Raw genomic sequence first — 22,689 nt, forward strand, 5'->3', positions numbered from 1 at the left:
CTATTGCTATAGCTGATAATAACGTTAGGCAATTCCGTGTCTTCATAATGTCAGGCAGCCCTAAAGAGAGAGGCATAAGTTCTGCATTTGCAGGACAAGGCAATGGTTGAGCTACACCTTTGAGAGGCGTTAGCTTTATACTGTAATGATAAACTTTCATATAGCTTTTAAATCTGTTGTGACTGCTACTTCCAGCATTCAATTTAGGCCTATTACTGCTGGATAAAAAAACAGTGTTGCAGCCACAGCCACCTCATAAGATTTTTTTAGATTGCAACAAATCAGTTCAGGATGCTGCTGCTGCTTCCAGAATATTGTGTTGCTGACACTGTTCATGAGAATCATACTGTTCTGCAATATCACTTACAGTTTAAAGGCATCTCCCAAATAAGTAATTTCAAAAATTGGTGTTTTTCCCATGTCACCCTCAAAGTCAGATAAAAAGGAGAACTGTCTCCCACCTGAATGGTATTTGATTACATTTCTTTTGCATTGTTGCATGTCCTGTAAAGCAGTAGCCAGCTCCCCATGCCTTTTGTTGACAATCACATACCTATAGGCCTTGTCCAAATTCTTTGCTTTGATAGACTTCAGTGGAGGTCACACTAAAGTCTATTCAGACATATTCTCTTATCCCTAGAAACTGTTAATATGGAAAATTGTAAGAATAAAACATGTTAATCTATTAGGAGTATGGCCTAGTGTCAGTTGATAGCACATCATTTTAATCTTCAGAATGCTGATGTTCAACTAAAATGGCATACATAAGATTAAAATTCCAAGTTGTGAAGGTCGTTGAAGAATTACTGAAAATAGTTTGATCCTTGAAGTGCTGAGATCACAGATACGTAATATGATTTATCTAGCATTCCCTTGGAGAAATATAATATGTTCTCCTGTGGTACACGTTGAAGTCACTTTGTCATATGACCTAACGTACAATGCATCAACCTGAACAATATGCCTGGTGACCTGATCCATAAGGCAGTTAGACAATTCAGCATTCAGAGATGTTTCAAGAAGAATTTTTCCTGATTAATTTAAACTTTTGCAACTGATTTATCTTGAGTATAAGACTACATTAACCTAATCTTGAATTACAACATGTCATACATTTCCCCACCTCCAACTAGATGTATTGACCTTACATAGGCTTGCTATGTGTGAACATAAGGTTATAATGCAAGCAAGCTACTTCTCCTTGGTTACTAGTAAGGAAGAGTAGTGCTGTTGTCAGCCAGTAAATCATTAAACATTAGGGTTGCACATACTTTATTTTTGAACAAAATTATTCAAGAGAGCAACAAGTAATACAATAGCTGATACTCAAATTATTAGCTACAATTTTAATAATTAGGGCTCCTACACATTGGCGTTATATTATGTTGTAGGTATATAGCCTTACAGAGTTAAATATGCTTGTTGTGGCTTTTGGGAGCATACAATGTGTTTTTAGCTATAGACATTACAAAATATGCCATACACAGCTATGTGTGCCTAAATGCTGGCACTCACATTTACACATGGAGGCATAAAGGTGTATTTTTAACCACTTTCCAAACAATCACGTATATACTGTACATGGTTGTGTTCAAGTGGTTATACCATGGCCATGGCTGCAGATGTCAGCCATAACACTGGTATTAACATTTTCAGCTAACTTAGCTGATTAGCAGCTGGATAACTTTTACAGTCAGCAGGAGGGGTAGTCCCCACCTCCTGCTGCTGTCTGGTGCCTCTCCGAGCTCTCCTGAGTGATCAGGAAGCCTGGCACTGAGGCCAGCAGTTGCGGTTGCTGATCATAGAGCCTATGGTTTAGGAGACTGGAAACAACAAGCATTTTGTCATTTTTCACTCAGGGCAAAAGTTAAAAGAGCCATTTTTTTTAAAAGCATGAGCTCAATGTTGTTTTTGTTTTTTTAAACTCATGCTTTCAAGGGTAGAGGAGAGTTCTGGGGTCTTATATATAAAAAATATGAAAGCGTTGCCTATGAAGATTTTTTAGTAACATAGTTTGTCGCCATTCCACAAGTGTGCGCAATTTTAAATAAAAATGTATAAATTTGGTTATATATTGTGTTTTTTTTTCATTCATAAAAGTAAATTTTTTCCAGAAAAATTGTGTTTGAAAAAACGCTGCGCAAATACCGTGTGACATAAAAAATTGCAACAACCACCATATAAATATGTGTATATATATATATATATATATATATATATATATATATATATAATGTTTGGGGGTTCTTAGTAATTTTCTAGCAAAAAATACAGATTTTTTCTTGTAAATAAAAAGTGTCAGAAAAGGCCTGGTCTTTAAGTTGTTTAAAAATTAAAAAGTTTACATTTTGAAGAATATGCCTGTACACCTGCCTGTGTAAATGTGAGACAATGGCATTTATGTGTGCATAGCCTCATATGACATTTTTGTAATGTACAGTGCCTTGAAAAAGTATTTATACTCCACTTGAAATTTACACATTTTGTCGTTTTGTTGGGATTTCATGTGATAGACCAACACAAAGTGGCACATAATTGACAAGTGGAAGGAAAATGATAGATGGTTTTAAATATTTTTTACAAATAAATATCTGAAAAGTGTGGCGTGCATTTGTATTCAGCCCCCTTTATTCTGATACTATTAACCACTTGCCGACCGCCTCACGCATATATACGTGAACAGAGCGGCACGGGCAGGCAAAATCACGTACCTGGTACTTGATTGCCTTCCCGCGGGCAGGGGGGTCCTATCGGACCCCCCCGGTGCCAGCGGCGGTCGGCATTTGTCTAGGAGCGATCAGAGATGAGGGGGAGGCCATCCGATCGTGGCCCCCCCCTCGCGATCGCTCCCAGCCAATGAGAAACATCCCCTGCCTGTGTATAGTACACACAGGCAGAGGATGTGATGTCATCTCTCCTCAGCTTGGCAGTTTCCTTTCCGACGCCGAGGAGAGAAGACATCTGAGTAAGTGTAAAACACTACACAACACAGTAGAACATGCCAGGCACACTAAACACCCCCGATCCCCCCCGATCCCCCCCCAATCACCCCCCCCCCTGTCACAAACTGACACCAAGCTGTTTTTTTTTTGTTTTTGTTTTTTTTTCCTGATTACTGCATGGTGTCAGTTTGTGACAGTTAGAAGTGGTAGGGCAGTGAGTATTAGCCCCCTGTAGGTCTAGGGTACCCCCCTAACCCCCCCTAATAAAGTTTTAACCCCTTGATCACCCCCCGTCACCAGTGTCGCTAAGCGATCATTTTTCTGATCGCTGTATTAGTGTCGCTGGTGACGCTAGTTAGGGAGGTAAATATTTAGGTTCGCCGTCAGCGTTTTATAGCGACAGGGACCCCCATATACTACCTAATAAATGTTTTAACCCCTTGATTGCCCCCTAGTTAACCCTTTCACCACTGATCACTGTATAACCGTTACGGGTGACGCTGGTTAGTTTGTTTATTTTTTATAGTGTCAGGGCACCCGCCGTTTATTACCGAATAAAGGTTTAGCCCCTCGATCGCCCGGCGGTGATATGCGTCGCCCCAGGCAGCGTCAGATTAGCGCCAGTACCGCTAACACCCACGCACGCAGCATACGCCTCCCTTAGTGGTATAGTATCTGAACGGATCAATATCTGATCCGATAAGATCTATACTAGCGTCCCCAGCAGTTTAGGATTCCCAAAAACGCAGTGTTAGCGGGATCAGCCCAGATACCTGCTAGCACCTGCATTTTGCCCCTCCGCCCGGCTCGGCCCAGCCCACCCAAGTGCAGTATCGATCGATCACTGTCACTTACAAAACACTAAACGCATAACTGCAGCGTTTGCAGAGTCAGGCCTGATCCCTGCGATCGCTAACAGTTTTTTTGGTAGCGTTTTGGTGAAATGGCAAGCACCAGCCCCAGGCAGCGTCAGGTTAGTGCCAGTAGCGCTAACACCCACGCACGCACGGTACACCTCCCTTAGTGGTATATTATCTGAACGCATCAATATTGGATCCGATCAGATCTATACTAGCGTCCCCAGCAGTTCAGGATTCCCAAAAACGCAGTGTTAGCGGGATCAGCCCAGATACCTGCTAGCACCTGCGTTTTGCCCCTCCGCCCGGCCCAGCCCAGCCCACCCAAGTGCAGTATCGATCGATCACTGTCACTTACAAAACACTAAACGCATAACTGCAGCGTTCGCAGAGTCAGGCCTGATCCCTGCGATCACTAACAGTTTTTTTTGTAGCGTTTTGGTGAACTGGCAAGTGCCAGCGGCCTAGTACACCCCAATCGTAGTCAAACCAGCACTGCAGTAACACTTGGTGATGTGGCGAGTCCCATAAGTGCAGTTCAAGCTGGCGAGGTGGCAAGCACAAGTAGTGTCCCGCTGCCACCAAGAAGACAAACACAGGCCTGTCGTGCCCATAATGCCCTTCCTGCTGCATTCGCCAATCCTAATTGGGAACCCACCGCTTCTGCAGCGCCCGTACTTCCCCCATTCACATCCCCAACCAAATGCAGTCGGCTGCATGAGAGGCATTTTCTTTATGTCCTCCTGAGTACCCCTACCCAACAAACCCCCCCAAAAAAGATGTTGTGTCTGCAGCAAGCGCGGATATAGACGTGACACCCGCTATTATTGTCCCTCCTGTCCTGACAATCCTGGTCTTTGCATTGGTGAATGTTTTGAACGCTACCATTCACTAGTTGAGTATTAGCGTAGGGTACAGCATTGCACAGACTAGGACACACTTTCACAGAGTCTCCCAAGATGCCATTGCATTTTGAGAGACCCGAACCTGGAACCGGTTACAGTTATAAAAGTTACAGTTACAAAAAAAAGTGTAAAAAAAAAAAAACACAAACAAAAATAAAAAAAAATAGTTGTCGTTTTATTGTTCTCTCTCTCTCTATTCTCTCTCTCTATTGTTCTGCTCTTTTTTACTGTATTCTATTCTGCAATGTTTTATTGTTATTATGTTTTATCATGTTTGCTTTTCAGGTATGCAATTTTTTATACTTTACTGTTCACTGTGCTTTATTGTTAACCATTTTTTTGTCTTCAGGTACGCCATTCACGACTTTGAGTGGTTATACCAGAATGATACCTGCAGGTTTAGGTATCATCTTGGTATCATTCTTTTCAGCCAGTGGTCGGCTTTCATGTAAAAGCAATCCTAGTGGCTAATTAGCTTCTAGACTGCTTTTACAAGCAGTGGGAGGGAATGCCCCCCCCCCACCGTCTTCCGTGTTTTTCTCTGGCTCTCCTGTCTCATCAGGGAACCTGAGAATGCAGCCGGTGATTCAGCCAGCTGACCATAGAGCTGATCAGAGACCAGAGTGGCTCCAAACATCTCTATGGCCTAAGAAACCGGAAGCTACGAGCATTTTATGACTTAGATTTCGCCGGATGTAAACAGCGCCATTGGGAAATTGGGGAAGCATTTTTTCACACCGATCTTGGTGTGGTCAGATGCTTTGAGGGCAGAGGAGAGATCTAGGGTCTAATAGACCCCAATTTTTTCAAAAAAGAGTACCTGTCACTACCTATTGCTATCATAGGGGATATTTACATTCCCTGAGATAACAATAAAAATGATTAAAAAAAAAATGAAAGGAACAGTTTAAAAATAAGATAAAAAAGCAAAAAAATAATAAAAAAAAAAAAAAAAAAAAAAAAAAAAGCACCCCTGTCCCCCCGGCTCTCGCGCTAAGGCGAACGCAATCGTTGGTCTGGCGTCAAATGTAAACAGCAATTGCACCATGCATGTGAGGTGTCACCGCGAACGTCAGATCGAGGGCAGTAATTTTAGTAGTAGACCTCCTCTGTAAATCTAAAGTGGTAACCTGTAAAGGCTTTTAAAGGCTTTTAAAAATGTGTTAATTTTGTTGCCACTGCACGTTTGTGCGCAATTTTAAAGCATGTCATGTTTGGTATCCATGTACTCGGCCTAAGATCATCTTTTTTATTTCATCAAACATTTGGGCAATATAGTGTGTTTTAGTGCATTAAAATTTAAAAAAGTGTGTTTTTTCCACAAAAAAATGCGTTTGAAAAATCGCTGCGCAAATACTGTGTGAAAAAAAAAAATGAAACACCCACCATTTTAATCTGTAGGGCATTTGCTTTAAAAAAATATATAATGTTTGGGGGTTCAAAGTAATTTTCGTGCAAAAAAAAATAATTTTTTCATGTAATCAAAAAGTGTCAGAAAGGGCTTTGTCTTCAAGTGGTTAGAAGAGTGGGTGATGTGTGACATAAGCTTCTAAATGTTGTGCATAAAATGCCAGGACAGTTCAAACCCCCCCCCCCAAATGACCCCATTTTGGAAAGTAGACACCCCAAGCTATTTGCTGAGAGGCATGTCGAGTCCATGGAAGTTGTCACTAAATGATATATTGCTCAAACATGCCATGGGGATATGTGAAATTACACCCCAAAATAAATTCTGTTGCTTCTCCTGAGTATGGGGATACCACATGTGTGGGACTTTTTGGGAGCCTAGCCGCGCATGGGACCCCGAAAACCAAGTACCGCCTTCAGGCTTTCTAAGGGCGTAAATTTTTGATTTCACTCTTCACTGCCTATCACAGTTTCGGAGGCCATGGAATGCCCAGGTGGCACAAAACCCCCCCAAATGACCCCATTTTGGAAAGTAGACACCCCAAGCTATTTGCTGAGAGGTATAGTGAGTATTTTGCAGACCTCACTTTTTGTCACAAAGTTTTGAAAATTGAAAAAAGAAAAAAAAAAAAATTTTTCTGGTCTTTCTTCATTTTCAAAAACAAATGAGAGCTGCAAAATACTCACCATGCCTCTTAGCAAATAGCTTGGGGTGTCTACTTTCCAAAATGGGGTCATTTGGGGGGGGGGGGGGGTTTGTGCCATCATGGCATTTTATGGCCTTCAAAACTGTGATAGGCAGCGAGGAGTGAAATCAAAAATTTATGCCCTCAGAAATCCTGAAGGCGGTGCTTGGTTTTTGGGGCCCCGTACGCGGCTAGGCTCCCAAAAAGTCCCACACATGTGGTATCCCCGTACTCAGGAGAAGCAGCTGAATGTATTTTGGGGTGCAATTCCACATATGCCCATGGCCTGTGTGAGCAATATATCATTTAGTGACAACTTTTTGTAAATTTTTTTTTTTTTTTTGTCATTATTCAATCACTTGGGACAAAAAAAATAAATATTCAATGGGCTCAACATGCCTCTCAGCAATTTCCTTGGGGTGTCTACTTTCCAAAATGGGGTCATTTGGGGGGGTTTGTACTGCCCTGCCATTTTAGCACCTCAAGAAATGACATAGGCAGTCATAAACTAAAAGCTGTGCAAATTCCAGAAAATGTACCCTAGTTTGTAGACGCTATAACTTTTGCGCAAACCAATAAATATACGCTTATTGACATTTTTTTTACCAAAGACATGTGGCCGAATACATTTTGGCCTAAATGTATGACTAAAATTGAGTTTATTGGATTTTTTTTATAACAAAAAGTAGAAAATATCATTTTTTTTCAAAAGTTTATAGCGCAAAAAATAAAAACGGCAGAGGTGATCAAATACCATCAAAAGAAAGCTCTATTTGTGGGAAGAAAAGGACGCAAATTTTGTTTGGGTACAGCATTGCATGACCGCGCAATTAGCAGTTAAAGCGACGCAGTGCCGAATTGTAAAAAGTGCTCTGGTCAGGAAGGGGGTAAAACCTTCCGGGGCTGAAGTGGTTAACTAAAATCTAGTGAAACCAATTGCGATCCAAAGTTACCTAAATAGTAAATAGATACAGCTGCTCTGTGAAGCCATCAGAGAACTTTAGAGAACCTGGTCTGCTCCGGGTTTGTTAGAGAACCTTAATGAACAAACAGCATCGGGAAGGCAAAGTAACACACCAGACAAGTCAGGGATAAAGTTGTGGAGAAATTTAAAGCAGGGTTAGGTTACAAAAAAATATCCCAAGCTTTGAACATCTCACAGAGCACTGTTCAAATCATCATCTGAAAATGGAAAGAGTATGGCAAAACTGAAAACCTACCAAGACAAGGCTGTCCACCTAAACTGACAGGCTGGGCAAGGAGAGCATTAATACAAGAAGCAGCGAAGAGGCCCATGGTATCTCTGGGGGAGCTGCAGAGATCCACAGCTCAGGTAATAGAACCTGTCCACAGGACAACTATTAGTCATGCACTCCACAAATCTGGCCTTTATGGCCTTTATGAAAGAGTGGCATAAAGAAAGCCATTGTTGAAAGAAAGCCATAAGAAGTCCCGTTTGCAGTTTGCGAGAAGCCATGTAGGGGACACAGCAAATGTGGTAGAAGGTGCTCTGGTCAGATAGGACCAAAATTGCACTTTTTGGCCTAAAAGCAAAATGCTATGTGTGGCGGAAAACTAATACTGCACATCACCCTGAACACACCATCCCCACCGTGAAACATGGTTGTGGCAGAATCATGTTGTGGGGATGCTTTTCTTCAGCAGGGACAGGAAAGCTGGTCAGAGTTGATGGGAAGATGAGCGATCGTAGAAGAAAACCTGTTAGGGTCTGCAAAAGTCTTGAGACTGGGGCGGTGGTTCCCCATCCAGCAGGACAAGGATCCAAAACATACAGCCAGAGCTACAGGTACAATGAAATGGTTTAGATCAAAGCATATTCATGTGTTAGAATGGCCCAGTCAAAGTCCAGACCTAAATCCAATTGAGAATCTGTGGCAAGACTTGAAAATTGCTGTTCACAGATGCTCTCCATCCAGTCTGACAGAGCTTGAGCTTTTGCAAAGAAGAATGGGCAAAAATTTCACTCTCTAGATATGCAAAGCTGGTAGTGACATACCCAAAAAGACTTGCAGCTATAATTGCAGTGAAAGGTGGTTCTACAAAGTATTGACTCAGGGGGGCTGGATACTGATGCACGCAACACTTTTCACATATTTATTTGTCAAAAAAATTGGAAAACCATTTATAATTTTCCTTCCACTTCACAATTATGTGCCACTTTATGTTGGTCTATCATAAAAAACATGACAAAACGTGGGAAATTTCAAGGGGTATGAATACTTTTTTAAGGCACTATATGCCTGTGGGCAAAAATATGCAGCAGCTCTGTCTCCCAGAAGCCATGGTAATTAGAGTATTTTTCTCTGTATGGACATATGCCTAATAATATATCCTGTGTGCAAAATCCCCAAAACAGACATTTTGAAGGCATTTTTTAGCTTTGGATAGAGTACCCAAAGCCCTTTCTGTTTCTTTCCGATGTCTTTGTCCCGTAAAGGAGATTTCCCTTCACCTCCTGTACAAGAGACACAACCAGGAGAGAGATGACATTTCTACAAATTTAGGGAGTTGTCACATGTGCTGCATTTTGACAGCATTGCAATGCGATTTGGAATTGCGGGCAGAATCATGGCGATTCCGCCAACAATCCCAAATTGCTAGATGTGAAGAGGGCCTAACACACCAGCAATGGAAGACTCTGCCCAGCCTCAATCACCAACTTTGCCAGTTGCCACACAATCAGGGGCAGACTAACTACTCATGGGGCCCCTGGGCAATTTGAGATCATGGAGCCCCAAGTTTAAAGATGGCTGAAGTGGCACATTAAATGGCAGGCACAAACAGAGGGGCACCAAGCTTGATGACTTGCAGAGTGGCTGGAGACTTAAAGCAGGCGACCCAATAAAGGTACCAGGAACATATCATGGTCAGTGGCATCTTAACAGCATTATGGGCTCCTGGGCAAAGTATTGCACTTGAGCCTCTACCAGGGAGATGGTGACCTGCGGCGTGCATACCATGGCACGCCGCACACCATGGGTGTGGCTAAATTATACCCCATATTAAGTGTGGCTTTTTACAATTTTAAACTTTTTTATTTTAATGGGGGGGGCTTTTGTGATATATCGGGGTCTAAACAGATCCCTGAAGTCTCACTTTTGAGATAGAGAAAGGAACTCAGGACACATTCAGTATGTACAGGAAAGGAGAGCGGAGAGTATGACAGTGATCATTATGTACAGGAGAGGAGTGTGGAGGGTATGATGGGGGCAGTATGCACAGGAGGGGAGTGTGGCTGGTATGACAGTGAGCAGTACGTACAGGAGAGGAGTGTGGAGGGTATGACAGTGGGCAGTATGTTAGGAGAGGAGTGTGGAGGGTATGACAGTGGGAAGTATGTACAGGAGAGGAGTGCGGAGGGTTCATAGCCTCCACTGTCATACCCTCCATACTCCTCTCTAGTACATACTGAATGTGTCCTGAGTTCCTTTCTCTATCTATTCCTTTCTCTATCTCAAAAGTGAACACTGCAATTTAGGGTCCACTAAAAATTAATGGAACACAGACACATGCGCTGCGTTTTTCCAGCATTGCCAGTGACAGAATGGGGAGGGATTTCTTGCAGTGTCTGTGGAGTGACTGGGGAGCGATGTTGGGAAGATAAGGGAAGGATAGGTGACTATGGAATGATGTCCCTCAGCTGGATGTATGAAGTGGTCTGGGGGAGATGCAAGCTGGGTGGAGTTGGGGGCTGAGAAATGGTCGGATAGTGATGTCTATAATAATTTAAAAAAAAAACACACTATTTTGCTCATCTACTAATATATAAACCATAAATCATACAACAGTACTACTCAATAAAAATGATCTCTTGTTATGAGGTGTAAATACGTATCTACATAAGCCAGCCCCTGGCACTCTGTATGTGAAGTTAAGTTATAACCATTCATATAACCTTGTGTTATCCAAGCTCTGAGTCTGTACATTCAATAGTGTAAACTCACCACATAAACACAGGTTTACATGAATGGTCATACATTTCTTTCACATTATCTGGACAGCATGATTGGAGGATGTTTGTATAGATAGATGTGTGTGCCAGGTAGGGAGATATCTGTCAGCTGTGGGGGGGGACTCCGCCCGACTCCCCCCCCCCACACTCTCCCTTTCTCTTGATTTGTCACCGTAACCCTTCACTACAATATTTGCAACACAAATCCTCCTGAAACTTTGGCAGCTTTCAACCCAGGAAAACTCAGCTCACCTTTTCCCTGCCTCCTGGTTCTATCAGTACACGGTGATGAGGGGGAAGGTGTTTGAGTCAGAGGTCACACTGGGAGTGCAGGAAAGGGAGGGGGACGATACAGAAAGGAGCTTCAGAGATTCACAATACAAACACAGCAGCACAGCAGTGGTACGCTTTCCTGTGATGGAAAGCAGAGCAGCAGTCAGCACTTCTTCCACCAATATTCATGACACCTTCGAGGACCCGGTGTCTTGCCGAGAATGTTCCCTCGGTGGATAAGTTCCCCCCCTGTACTGCACAGGCGCAGCGCCTGCGCAGTACGGACTACTGTCAGCCGCTGGAGATAGCCGAAGCTCAAACGCTTCAATCAGCTGTACACGGCGCCTGCGCTCTGGGTCCAGTTTCCTTCCCCACCATCCAAGTGGACCTAGAGGGGGAATCTAAAAGAGCCGAGCGAAGTGAGGCCGTGCCCGAAGCGTGGCCAGCGAAGCGAGCCCGCGAGGGGCCCTCTTACAGGCGCCATGTACAGCTGATTTTCAGCTATTCCGCTTCGGCTATTTCCGCCGGATCCTACTGCGCAAGCGCAGCGCCTGCGCAGTAGAGGGGGGAACTTAGCCGCCGAGCGGAACTTTTTCGGCAGAACACCGGCAAATCTCCTCCCCCCAAGCCAAATGCGGGAAGCTGCTCTACAAGGAGCCAATGGAATAGAGTGGTGGGCGGAACAGGGGCCGTCGCTCTGCTCAGTGCTGCGTGAAGACAGTGTCAGCCCAAGCAGAGTCTGACAGTGTGTAAACAGCATAGCATGAGTGCCAACCGAGTGTGGAATGCTGCACAGTGCAGCTGCAGCCACTAACATGCATTAAAGAACCTCTACAGACTAGTGCCATTGACTGGCAGAAATCAACTGCATGGTGTCCCTGCTCTGCTGCGAGCCGCACATGGCACCGGCAACAAACAGCACAGCAGGGACACCATGCGGTTGATTTTTGACATGATGCTCTGGGAGGTCTCAACCCCCCTATTCCCCCCCCCCCCCCTTATCTACAACCCTGCCTTAACAGTATATAAAATGACAGGCAGGAAGCCAAACAGCAAAATTATTTGGATGTTTCTTATGATATAATTAGACTGTTCTTGTGATATCATTGCACAGGGGCTAATTGTTCATCATTGCTCTGCCAGCCTTTCTGTTTTATTTTTATTTTTTGTTTTTTATATTACTGCATACAGATATACCAAACCTGTAATAAGCAAAAGTTACTCATTCCCAAAAGAAAAAAATATTAAATAAACATACAACATATTTTACAAAGTGTTTTATCACATTCAGTCACATCCTCAAACAATGTAGGTACACATCAATTACAATGACCAACGCCCGCCAACACACTGAAATAAAACACAACAACCTCTGGGTCCACATCTTGTCACAAATTTCCCGGCTTGACAGCTGAATGTAAACAAATGAGCAGAGGCTCTCCCCAATGTTTTTATGTTTGTCTTTTTTATGCATTCCTTTGAAATCCATACAAGACCCTCTTCTAGACTAAGGGTCTGATATGGATATGAACAGGAATTGCTGCCACTTTGTTTACAAACAGAATGAAGTAGCCAGGGCATGTCATTTTAAAAGACAGTTTAAATGTATTGATTTTCTTTGCAAATGTCACTTTAGTACATTGTAGAGTTCCGCCATTTCATATTCAGGTTTAGGGGAATCACCAAGCATGGTATTTAAATTGTGCATTTTATTGTTTTATATTAAGCCTTATTGAAAGACTTTCGTTCTGTCATTATTTTTTGAAAAAAAAACTAAACTTTTTTTGCATCGGTACATGCCCCCCTGGCATTGCCCAGCGACCCCTGCAGCTTGTTTGACAATCCCTTGCCTACTAGCCTAGGAAATGGAGAAAATAGATTTTCAATATTTTTGCTGATTTTTAGATGTATTCACAGAACCTGTTCATGAATCAACCCAAGCAGATTCACCCTTCACTACCATTCACCATTAACTGAAGTCTAAATAAACTAGCACAAGCAACAACATAAAGACACAATTAGTAATATAATAAATATAATATAATAAATATCCCTTTTTCCAGGTTCTTATTACTCCTAAATGTACAGTCTACACATTAGTAAGTTCAACCAATCCAACAAATAGGTCTTAATCAAATGCTTATTTAAGACTTTGACAGCAGACTTCTTGGAGTTGTGGCTGCACATGCAAATATAGCTTGGATTCACTCTAGAAAGAGGATTACATTGCAAACATGGATCCCAAATATATAATGTTTTAGAGCTGAAGTGGCTTAGAATTAAAAAAAAAAAACATTATGGCATTTCTCAAAAAATATACTGGAATGCAATGGCTGTGTACATTGAAGAATTTTACACTGAAGAAGTGCTTTACTTTTTTTTTAAACCAGAAGAACAAGATAAGTGGACTGTGTGAAATGGATTCTGCTGTGTTGTCTCAATGTACCTCCAATGCTCTTGACCAAATGCATCTCACTTTTGAGACACAGCTTTGACCCCTGAAAAATACCATTTTTTGTCACTTTAGAAACTTATGGGGAGTTTCCCAACCTGTTGAGTCCTGGAAGTGGAGTACACCATTACTTGCAGATAGTGGATTCAAAACACACAGGTAAGTAGCATGTACATGTCTTACAATTCTTCATTCCTGGCTTACAAAGAAAAGGTTACTGACTTTTTTGCATTGTCTATATGTAGTAGCTTATGATAACAATAGATGCTTCACAGTGTCCACTAATGACTGCCTGGATTTCATCCTGGGAACAGTGGTCTGCCCCGGAAGTCCAAAGTGTAAGCATTCAACATGTAAATGTATCTGAGGACCACCGTGTTGCCAGTGAAGTTAATTGGGTAGCATCAGCATTATCTGGAGCTGAGGCCTAGAACTGCAAAAATATGTTGGATGGACGGGTTTTTTTGGAAACTTTCAGAAAACAAGCAAAGAGTTAACATTTACGGAAATGGAGATTTTGTTGAATTTTAATTTTGTTAGGTCCCAACTAATGGTATTCTAAGCTTATTACATTCCCTGCTGGGGAGTATAAGGGAAAAACAACTGTTTTGCATAGAAAAAAAATGTTTCAAAATAAATTTAGCTCTGAATTTCAACAAACAGCCAGAAGCTTTATTTAATTTTAATGCTTAAAAGACATTATTATCTATCTAGACATAACCTTTTCTATTAGCAAATTATATAGCTTTGAAACAGATGTTAAACTTAGCCTCCAGTATGATACTGCAAAAGGATGTCGCTTAACCATTAATAAATTAGCCAATTTAGTTCAGTAGCTCTTTTACTATTCAAGACTGATTTGCGTAAAACAAATGGCAGACAGCTCATGATTTTTCTTTCATGAATACAGTAAGGTTTTGCTTTGGTGTGGATAAATTTATCATTATAGAAGAGTACTTTAGAAAATTGGCCTTTCAGATATTTTCCAAAATATTCATGTCCTTTTTTTATCAGGCTGGGAATATTCACCATTCATATGTAGGTTAATAAATTCAGAGGGCTGATTCAATATGGATATGTGCTGTGCCAAAGGAGATTGAAGAAAATGTGAGTTGCCCCCTGCTGTGCAGGACAGGCATGAAATGTACAGCGGTACAAACACAGAAAATGAGTTTTAGTGATGTGAACATCAATTTGTATTATAATTTTTTATTTGATTTTTATTACTTATTTTTTTTCTTAAAGTTATGAATATATTTAAAAGGTTGAAAATGAACAACATCTTTTCTGAAAATCATAGTATTGACAAGCTGTGTATTTCAAAAACAGGTAGTGCATGAATAACTGCTAATGTAGAAATGATCAGTGTTGGGGAAAAGAATTCCAAAAAGGTTGCTAAGAAGAGATGAATGAATGGTTTAAAATCTGCCCCACTCTGATTTGCAAGAGTAAAAATGCCGGTGATCCAGTTTGTATCCTGATCTGTCCTTATTCAGTTACTTATCTGTTTGCAATATAATCTGCTGGGAAGATGACAAACCATTAAATGTACCCTGTTTTTTTAACCTTTTGAATCCAAAGAATTGAGGTTGTAACCTACCCTGGTTGATATGAACTTGGTTGAGTGTAGGCTTTTATTGCAACGATAGAGACATTTGAGGTCTGGGACTGATGTAAAGCATATTTACATACCCTGTAAACCCCTGCTTAATCCGTCTGTACTGTGACATACAGATATTGTGCTGCCGTAGCAGCCTGCTTATTTTTTTTCCCCTGGTATGTTCCTAAGTTCCCCTTCCTGTTTAATGCTAGTTGGTACAGTCTTTAGTTAGGCACTTTTCAAGAAAATACAGTGCTTAGGAAACTCTTTTGCTGTGTACACACGATCGGGATTTTGGTCGGAAAAAGATATGATGGCTTTTCCGACGGGATTCCGCTCAAGCTTGTCTTGCATACACACGGTCACACAAAAGTTCTTTTGACCGTCAAGAACGCAGTGAGGTACAACACTACAACAAGCCGAGAAAATGAAGTTCAAAATGAAAATGAAGTTCAAAATGCTTCTGAGCATGCGTCGAATTGTTTCCGAGCATGCGTGTTTTTTTGCGCGTCCGAATTGCATACAGACGATCGCTTTTTCGGATAGGAACTTTTTCTGACCAAAAAATAGAGAACCTGCTCTCAATCTTTTGCTGGCTGGAATTCCGCCAGCAAAAGTCCTTTGGAGCATACACACGGTCGCATTTTCCGACCAAAAGCTCATATCGGACTTTTGCTGGTGGCATTTCCGATTGTGTGTACCGGGCATTTGTCTTTTTATATTTTATAAGACTGGAAAACATAATCAGTACTGGACTTATTATACATAAAATTGTTTTGGATTCAACATATGTGTCTTATTGAAGAGTTCAGCTGCCTCTGTATTCTGCAAGTGACCATACTGTGTGCATAGGCTGGGTCCGATAAGCTATGTCATTGAACATAATGGCTTTTGAAACAGAACAGAGATAAATGATAGATGGCTCCGCAACAGGTTTATGAGTAGAATATTATATTGAGACCTGTTATAGATGCGGAAGTGAAAGAAAAGTTCAATGGGGACACAGACAGCAATAAAATCCCTTCCTGTGCTATTGGATATTTTAACTACTGTACATCTAAAGTGGAACAACACTGCACCTGAGCTCTACAAAACAAAAATGCAATTTAGTTTGTTTTTAATATTCAAAGAAGACTCGCTGATCTATCCATGTCTCCATGCTTTATTTTGCTAAGAAATCACAGAAAAACACACCCTAGAATTTCTGACTGTGGCCATCTTGAATAAGGGCAGATGATTCATGTAGCTTTTATTTCCTGGAATTCCTCTGTCCTTAGATCAGGCATACAGGCAGGAGGCTGTGGTTAGCTGAGAAAAACCCTCCTCCTCTCATAACCTCCTGATGACTCCTGGGATGTATGACATCATTAGCCTAGGCCTGGAAACCAGGAAGGAACTAAAGAAATGCAAAAAAAAAATTAAAACAAGTAAATATGATATACTTTCCTATCTTTTTACCAATGATAGTAGCATAAGGATTAAAAATAGTCAATGTTGATAGTGAATGTTGATAGAATACAGAATACTTTATTAATCCGAAAGAGAATATGGGGAATTATTACGACACAGACACACTTAACAAAGACAACACAAGATCACAACAATAAACTGAACAAGATGCAAAAACACAACAAAATTACCAATAACAGTCATTAACACCAAATAAACAAAATTAAAAACAACACTACAAATAAAACATCCATACAATTAAAATACAACATGGAATAAATAACACAGATTAAAATAACAGACAATCAAACTACAAAATACAAATAATACACCACTTTGTCCCACACCACCCTAAATAATAACCAACACAATACCAACATACTATATGATAGAGAGAGTGAAGCCCTGCTTTAAAGATTTTTTTTATGTCAGTTTTATGGAGATTACATGTTAAAGTATGTATAATTTTAATAACTGAATGTTTTAGCCAAATCATGTATTATCATTGAGTTTTACTAGCAGTGAGCTTGGTAGGATGAAATATTGGGTATAAATGTCAAAGTTGATGAAGGATCTCTCAGAATGGATAAATAGTCATTTTTAAAAACAATATACAGGTAAGCTAAGGAATTACCGGTGAGAACAAAAATGTTAGCAATGGGCATATATCTTAACATTTAAAGGGAAATTCAAATTTTGGTTGGAAACTCAGGAAAATAATGCGTTTGACTAACTTAAAAGGTTAATGCTAGATAATTAGCATAATATGACATGTCAAAATAAGTGAGAATTGAGGTTAATACCTCTGCACAAGGACTTGATGTTGTGGTAGGACATTGATGAGTATTAGTCATTTATTCCTCTAAGTCAGTGATGGAGACCTACAGTAAATTATACTGTATATGCTGAAATAAAAAAGAAGATGTATGCAACTATACTTGTAACTACAAATCTCCATGTGTACATGAATTGGCAACAAGTAATCATGGAGTTAAATCACAAACACTCAGAAAGGACCATGAAGGAGAATCATGCATCTGTAACAGCTGAATGATTTCAGTAAGACCCTTGTCTACAGTTTTGGTATGAGTCTGTAAGAATCAGGACAAACTCTAAGACTGTGGCTATATATTACCCTAGGACCACACTGATCTAGTAAAGTTGACCTTAGATTAATCAAGAAGTTGAAACAGGCATCAGACCTGGAGCAACAAAATAAGTATTAACTGAAACCTGATCAAAGGTATGTTCATAAAACTTTTTTTTTCCGACTAGTTATTCTACAACTCAGTGGCGGCCCGTCCATAGGGGGCGCCAGTTCTTAAACTGCCCCTTTAAGAAATAAAAAAAAAAAAAAATGTCCTTTTAACCAAGTGCACTGTGTTCGGCGGGCGCCAGACACAGTGCACTATGGGAAGCGCCACGTCAATGCAATCACGAGATTGCAGACGCGGCGCTTCATTGGCGGGGTTTGGAGATGCTTTGCGGCGCAATCGATTGCGCCGACCAGCATCCTCCCGGCCGGGTGCTTTGTTCTCAGTGTGAGAACAAAGTAACTTCCGGCGGGCTACAAAAAGATGGCCGCCGTGAGGACTAATCCGGTGAGTTCAGTGGAGAGGGGAGGCCCCTCCCCTCTCCACTGAGCACACGAAGAAAATCAGAAAGGAATGGATGGGCCGTCGCACACATCACTGCTAGCAGGTAAGATTAAGCAACTGTTGTGCTCTCAGACCTGCAGCAGCTGCCTGTGTAGTGGATCTGGGGAGGAGGAGGGGGAGTGCAGTGAAGGGTTGAGAGAGAAGCTTTTAGCACATTCCGGAGAAAGTAAATCTGGATGGGGCTGCTAGTGTTAAATGTGTGGCAGGTAGGGGGAGGGGCAGCCTGGCACACAGTGGATAATGGTAGATGTTATGCTAATTGTTCAGGCTGTCCTCTCCTCTCATCCAGCTGCATTTACACCCAGTCTGAGAGCAGAGACCAGAGCTTCTCCCTAGCAGGGGGATCTGATCATACTGAATAGTGACATTGTGCTGGGAGGACAGGAGATGACAGCAGGAGGGGAAGATGAACTTCCTTCACTGTACACCGATCTGTGATGGATCAGAACACTGACAGGCAGATCTACCATCTCTGATCATTAAATATTTCCTTCGCTGCACCTATCCACCCCATTCATCCTATCCATCCATCCATCCGTCCCACCTATCCATCCTATCCATCCCATCCTTCCACCCCATCTATCCATCCATCCCACGCATCCATCCCACGCATCCATCCCACGCAACCATCCATCAACCGCATCCATCCATCCACCCCATCCATCCCACCCATCCATCCACCCCACCCGTCCATCCCACCCATCCATCAACCTACCCACCTATCCATCCACCCATCCATCCATGCATCCACCCGGCCATCTATCCACCTATCCATCCATCCACCCACCTATCCATCCACCCACCCACCTATCCATCCACCCACCTATCCATCCATCCACCCACCTACTCATCCACCCACCTATCGATCCATCCATCCATCCCATCCATCCCATCTATCCACCCCATCCATCCATCCACCCCACCCATTCATCCACACCAACCATTCATCCATCCATGCATCCACCCCACCCATTCATCCACCCCAACCATCCATCCATCCACCCACCCACCTATCCACCCACCTATCCATCCATCCACCCACCTATCTATCCATCCATCCACCCACCTACTCACCTACCTGTCCATCCATCCCTGCACACCCCTTCCTGCTGGTTGTGTATATCCTGTCTATCCCTCCTATTTCCTATATGTAAGCAATTTATTTCTTGGTATTGTCCTAAAGCTGACCATACTCTGTCCAATCCCCTTTTTCATCAGACCATACACAATACAGTCTGTGCAATCTCCTATAGATCTGCCATCTACTATGTAGTGCAAGAGCCTGCCTTGGGGGTGGGGGGTGCGAGTGAGGGGGCCAAGTCTGTTTTGCGCCCCCCCTAAAATTTTGACCACCAGCCGCCACTGCTACAACTCCTCTTTTGGATCAGGTTACAACTCATGTATCACACTCATCTCTCTCTGTAGGCTTCTTGCATTGCACTGCATAGACTGTTAACATATCTTGCCCTTGTTGTTCCTCTGTGAGCAGGCCAGTAGCTTAATGAGTGCTTGTGTCTCATTGGGTCATAGGCATTTGAAGTACCTGGCATTCACCTTTGTAGGGAGCACTCTCAGTTCCTGGGATTGTCTTACTGGTAGCAACCAGCAGCCTGACAGGCTAAGGTAGGATATTAGCCATTAGACAAGACTCTCTTTCTGATTCAATACATTTCTTATAAAAAAATGTATTATTTGAGTACAAAAGCATATAGTAGCTTCATTTGTACAGTTCCCAGCCTTTTTACATTTTTTGACTTTTTCTTGTAAGATAGCTTTTCATTGAATAAGTACTACAATATTGCTTGTTTCACATGCACAGTTGTTGGCGTTCCAGACTTATATGCTCCTGCTAGGGTATTTTTAGTGGCAGTGAAAATAAACTGGTTGGAGGTAAATAAAGATGATTTTAAATTCAATAAAGCCTCAGAGGAATTTTAAGGGATGTTAGCTCCCAAAACAGTTTAGCTGAATTAGTAGACCCTAGTTCAGAAACAATTGAGTACTGTCTGTAATACTTTTTTTATTTGCACTAACATACAATTTTTCAGGACAAGCTTTGGGGGTATTTCCCTTTCTTCAAGGTCCCAGCAGTAGTAGTACTGCTGGGATCTTGAAGAAGGGGACATACCCCGAAAACTCGTCCTGAAAAATTGTATGTTAGTGCAAAAAAAAAAAAAAAGTATTGTGAACCGTACTCAATTATTTCTATCGCAAGTGCACTAATACTACAATCACCTCAAGCTAGACCCTGTTTCAAAATCTTTTAGTTCTAGGACATTCCCACCTAAGCAGCAGTTTGTAATTGGCCTCTAGAAAAGATTAGATTAGTGATTCTTTTGTAATTCTATCCCAAATTTGAATCCATTGTTATTAATCTGAAAGTCCACCTAAATCTTTTTTCCCATTGGGAAAATGTAAGGTCAGGGAAAGGACAGAAGAGCAGAAGAGATTTATACATCAAAGACAATATTCCTTTAGAATCTTTGACATATATGTTTTAAGGGGCTGAGAGTCAAAGGTGAGTCTATATGTTCTAGGATCATAACTATGAATCTGCAAACTACTAAAAATGGTTCTGTGGATGGGGTGTGATGGGAAGATTGCAGCATAGTAAAGCTTAGCATATTGCTGATAGTCAGTAAGTCAAATATCTGATGAAAGACTGTTTTATGCCACACAAGGATTCTTTGTGGCTCTTCATAACCTAGGAAAAATAAAGGATAGCTAGCAAGTGTAGTGAAGAGCATGTGTGATGATAATTGTCTCCCCAATCCACAAAGCTGGAGAAGTTAATAGGACTGTGTCCAATGCCAGAGACGTTATCATATATGCTTCTGTTCAATTGTTTTTTTATCAGAGTTTAACATTGTAGAATACAAGTAGCATTGCATGAGATCTTAGACAAAAGTAATGTAGCAATGTTACATGTATAACACCCATGCACATTTCTTTAATTCAGAGGGTGCGCACATCCTACTATCATATGTGCTTCTATGTTGTATGGTGAGAGGCCAGATGGGTCATTTGCGCATTGCAATAGTAATTGATAATATGCGGTAATGCCGGTTTTTAGGTAAAAAAGAAAACCTTTTTGGAGACTCTTGGTCTTGAATCCTGACAGATAAACCACATACAAGCTTGCTGAATGGACCTTTAAAATCTACAGAGGGACATTGACTGGAAGGACCCTGAATGGGTATAGAAATTTAGGGAGCAACGTCATCTTTAAAGCCATTATTCTGCCCAGCCAAGACATTTTATACTTCTTCCAGGATGCAAAAGTGGATATCGCTTGGCGTACGAGGGATGCATAGTTGGCCATGTACAACGTTTCATAAGAGGAGGGATGAAAGGAGACCCAGCAATATAGAAAGTAACCTTTAAGAGACTGGATTTGTTATGCTGTGAGTGTAGTGTTTGGGACCAAAGACTTTGAGTAATTAACACACAGTCCACTAATAGTTGAGAAATCTTTAAGAATTTGAACAAGGTTAGGGAGAGAGATCATAGATTAAGAGGGAACAGAATGACATTGTCGGAAAACAGAAATACCTTATGTTGGTAGTCAGCCACCTGTATACCCCAGACATGTAGGTTAGTATTAATAGTTAGAGCCAGGGGTTCAATCGCGAGGGATAACAATATGGGGAAGGATGGGCAAGACTCTACCTAAAGGTGAAGTCCAGCCTGAGCTTTTTAGGCTGGGCTTCTCCTCTGGGTCACAGGAGTGCAATTCAATTTGCACTCCTGTGACCCGTTTTCAGTGGAGAACGGTCTGAAGTCTGCTCTCCGCTAACATCACTACCATCAGTCGAGGCAGCACATCATCCCGACTTCCCAAGCCTAGATCAGCCAGCTGCCTTAATTGATGGCAGTCTCAGCATCTCAGCGAGCCGCTGAGATGGCTGCTCCCTGCCCCTCCACAGCTCAGCACTCCAGTGAGCGTGGAGGAGCAGAGTGGAGAGACGCTGACTTACAGTCAGCAGCTCTCCTCTCGGCGATCTGTAAAAACCGAGCCATCGGCGATGTTTGGTGACTCAGTTCTCAGTGCAGAGATGCCGGGGGACAGATGCAGCATCAGTCTAATGCTGCATCCACATAGGTAAGTATAAATAAAAAAAAACATACTTCTCTTTTAATAGAAAACAATAAATATTTCCTGTTTATTGGATTAATAGGTGACATGTTACATACATATTTACTTGTGTGGTGTTTGCTTAACAAAGAGCTGTGATCATTTAGGCTGCTCAGTGTGCTCTGGTGCTGTTTTGTGCTGTCTGAGTGTCCCTATGCATAGCAATCTAGGAAGATTCTGGGCTATAGGTGGAGATTAGGTAGATGAGCAGCATGAATATGGATACAGCCCTGGCCAATTAGAATGGGAGGTGCCACTAGGCATGCTGGGTGCTGGTATTTATGTTTGAAGAGCGCATGGGCTCTGAGTCTTCTTTCAGAGAGGAGAGGTCTAGTTGGGGAGCGGCCTGTCT

The 22,689-nt window shown here is 41.8% G+C and overlaps 1 long non-coding RNA gene across 12 annotated transcripts in view; it reads left to right on the forward strand.

Moving 5' to 3' along the window:
• Nucleotides 1–22,689, forward strand: part of LOC141144974 (uncharacterized) — a 533,505-nt gene that overhangs the window by 408,425 nt on the left and 102,391 nt on the right. For 4 of the 12 annotated variants that reach the window (XR_012244487.1, XR_012244488.1, XR_012244489.1 and 1 more), the window contains one exon: nt 13,571–13,654. The exons of the other annotated variants lie outside the window; for them this stretch is intronic. This is a non-coding gene — a long non-coding RNA (uncharacterized lncRNA). The remainder of the gene's footprint in view (nt 1–13,570; nt 13,655–22,689) is intronic. 12 annotated transcript variants of the gene reach the window in all.

The sequence above is a fragment of the Aquarana catesbeiana genome, linkage group LG05, assembly GCF_042186555.1.
Source record: "Aquarana catesbeiana isolate 2022-GZ linkage group LG05, ASM4218655v1, whole genome shotgun sequence".
Taxonomy (NCBI): domain Eukaryota; kingdom Metazoa; phylum Chordata; class Amphibia; order Anura; family Ranidae; genus Aquarana; species Aquarana catesbeiana.